This window comes from Kryptolebias marmoratus, linkage group LG23, assembly GCF_001649575.2.
Source record: "Kryptolebias marmoratus isolate JLee-2015 linkage group LG23, ASM164957v2, whole genome shotgun sequence".
NCBI lineage: Eukaryota > Metazoa > Chordata > Actinopteri > Cyprinodontiformes > Rivulidae > Kryptolebias > Kryptolebias marmoratus.
The window spans coordinates 1,356,194-1,359,858 of record NC_051452.1 but is presented as its reverse complement, the minus strand read 5'-3'; positions in this window follow the sequence as shown (position 1 = coordinate 1,359,858).

The following is a 3,665-nucleotide window of genomic DNA, read 5'->3' as shown; positions in this document are numbered from 1 at the left end:
GGGGATTTTGGCTCCTCTTGGCTACCTGCTCCTGCTTGGTATTCCCACAGAGCGACGGTTGTCCGAATTAAGGAGGGCTCTTTGTTGGTTGGGTCGCGAAAAAATCAAAATAAAAGTCTTTTATCGTATTAAAAGTTGAAAAAATGCAAAAAGGGTTCAACTGAGGCGCAGCCATTTGGCAGGAAGTGGACGACGACGGGCCGTGAATTCGAAAAGGGGTCCCCCACCCCCCCCTTCGGAACGGCCCTCTTTGTTGGTTTTAGCCACCGTGGCCCCTGTGGTTCGCGGCGGCTGCGGGGGCAGAGCGGGCCCCCATTCACCCTGCTCGCCAAGGCAGAACGCGGCGCAGGAAAAGACAGGAAGGAAGCGAGGCTTTTCTTTTCGGCCTGGAGGCTTTGTCTTGTCTGACGGCCCACCGGCTTAAAGCAATCAAACGGCACCGTGAGAGACGGAAAGAAGGGGGGGTGGGGGGGCTTTAAAACTGAGCGAAGCTCCATTTCAGAAGACAAAAATATGGCGAAATTGTCTTATAAAGTAAAAGCGCTAACCGTGTACTTCTAAATAAGGCCCTGTATTAAAAATGTGCCGTTTCAGCCTCTATAAATAAAAAAAAAGGCAAATATTAGGTTCATTTAGTCACTTTAGTTCAAGCATTGACCCTTCAAATTAAAGCTGATCGTGGTAAACTTTTATTTTGTTGATAAATAAAATAGCTCATTGGTTAAATCCCAATAAATTCGGTGAAATTATGATTTTTTTTTGTGGAGTACGTCGCACACAGCGAAGACGAGCCCAAACCGAAGTGTTGAAGTCAACTTTTGACCAGTTTTCTAAAAGAGGAACTGAATTAAACGAGGAAACGACCAAAACCGGTTTGTCGCCAGGGCTGACCTGCCGCCGGGCTAAAGATTTTATTTGCTCCATTTCCACAAAATGCTAAAAGGCATCTGAAGCAGGTGCAAAAAGTTGATTCCCCAAACTTTTAAAACGGAAGCGTGCCGATCGGCCGTAAGGCTGCCGAGTTCAAAGGTTTAACGTCGAATACGAATGGAAAATTGTTGGAAAATGGTGAACATTTCGGTGGACTCAGAACGATATTCGGGTTAAAGCTCTGCACGGGTTATTCAAATTCGCTGCCACTGGTTTCAGAACGTTTTGCATCAACAAAAAACGTTTTAAAACACGACCCGTTGTTTCCATTTCTGAGGGTTTCTTGGCTTCACGAAAAGCTGCCTAAAAAGATTCAATGTCAAATCGTACGAGCGTTTGGCGCCGGTATTTCTGAGCTTCAGGAACGAAACAAAACGAGGTCAGGGCGGCGAGGAGAGGTGCTCGAATCCTGAGCGATGTAGGTGTTAGTAAAAAAAAAAAAAAGGTCGCATCTCTCCGGCGTTACTAGTGAGAACGTTCTCTTTTTCTCAGAAGCTGATCTTTTCTTTCTTGTTTTCCGATGTGGGCGGTTGAAGAGGCGCGCATGTCGAGCTCATCCCTCCCCCCACACCTGACTGCGGTTTTTACTTTCCACTGAGTGTGTCCTCTGCTGCTGTCACACACATGTCTGTCTCTCTATCTTTGCGGGGACTTTCCATTGACTTCTATACATTACTACAGCCTTACCCTAACCCTAACCATTACCAGTACATAACTAACCCTAAACTCAATTCACCCCTTAGTCCCAGTGGCGGCTGGTGGAGTTTTCTCCAGGGGGGGCTATAAATCCAAAATAGACATATACCAAAGGTTTTGGTATATGTATTTACATAAATTAAAACAACAAAAGCAACATTATAATGTCCATATAAATGCACAAGTGCTTCCTGAACACTAATACTTACAAAGACGGAGGTCTGTAGGACACATTTATCTGTTTTCTCCCTTATTTTTCACAACTTTACTGGAGAAAATACGTCAAAGCTTGTTTTATGGTGAGAGCGCTCACTAAGTCACGTATTCTGAACGTAGGTCGGATGTCTCACTCCGATTAGAATTCAAAACCAAAACATTTTAAGTTTTTTTTAGCATCAATTTTCTTAAACTAATTATTAACTATGAACTTATTTATGTAACTTAGTCACGTAATGAACTTATTGCTGTCTTTGAATAAAAGGCAGCTCACCCGCGGCTCGACTTTTCAATCAGGCGAACTTTAGGACAGACAGGATGTGACGTCAGCCCCCGTGGCGGGAGGAGTCCCACGCTCCGGCGGCTGGAGGCGGAGTCAGCTTCGTCCTATCTCTTGTATTAAAGAGGAGCTACTGCGCATGTGCAACTTTTAACGAGTTTATGGACAAAGATTTTTGCGCCCCAGGGCGGAAATACGTCACCAATGAACGAAACAACTTTACTTATCATTAACTATAAAATATTTATCTTACACAACTAAAAATATATATACATATATTTCAAAACATTTTAAATGTACTATTTAATTTTTAATTATTTATTTTACGTCTTATTCAAGGTAATGTGAGTGGTGGGGCGGCACCCTAGCGCCCTCTATTGGCCAGCCGCCACTGCTTAGTCCTAAACCGAACCCCTAACCCAATAACATCATTTCTGTGAGGACCAACGTCTCCTCGTGGGCACCAGGCTTTGGTCCCCACGAGGAGACGTTGGTCCTCACAAGTTAGTATATGTTAGGATGTCCCCACAATGTAGCAGATACAAGTACACACACACACACACACGGGAAAAAAATAAAATAAAATAAAATTGGTGAAAGCTAAAACTGCAGGGATACGAGTGCTTTCTTGCACACACGTGTGCGTCTGTCGGCATAATAAAGTCTTCCTCCCAGACAATGAAGCCCAACTGGAGGCCCAAGTCTAATAGCAGCACTTAACTTGAATCCACCACAGGAAGTTGGCTCATCTGCACACACACACACACACACACACACATAAAGAGTCAGCCCGCTGCTGACAGCCAGTGGATATTTGTTGGCGACACCGTGGCTGCCAGGCTCTTTACAGCTTAGCAGCCAATTGTTGTTCACCCAGTTCAACACAAACACACACACACACACACACACACACACATTGAGAGCTTAGAGCTTCAGTTGTTATCCTGAAAGGCAATCTTGATCCCTCGGCTACACAGTAGGACAGACACGCACAAAAAGGAGGAATTAGTGCGGTCTGACAGCTCACTATGCCGCATGGCATTTAGCGTGCGGATGTGCGCGACGGTGGCAATTATGTGTGCGTGTTTTGGGGGGGGACAGTGTATATGCGGATGCGTGTGTGTATAATCACCAACAGGCTGAATTATATACTAACGGGTTTACGTGCCGCGAGGAGAAGAGCAGTCGTTTAGCGCTTTTAGCCTCGGCCAAACGATATCTGCACGCAACGAGAAATGGGTCGTTTGTAGCCTAAAATTATCCAATAACATCATAAAGTAGCATTTGTTTAAGCAATGCGTTATGTCGCTGCTTTGCGTGTCTACTACCACTTTTTTCCTCTTTGCTAAGGTCGATTAGCTGTGGCGGCCACTTCAAAACTTAATCGGAAGGAAATGCACAGCCGATGATGCCTTTAAAAGTTTCGCTGAGATCTTTGCTCTGGCTCATGGGATATTTTCCAGAACGGAAACAAAGGAACGCACACGAAGGCGTGTGTGAGAGGCGTGACCGTCTGCCTCTCAGAGCGTCACGTGATAAATAC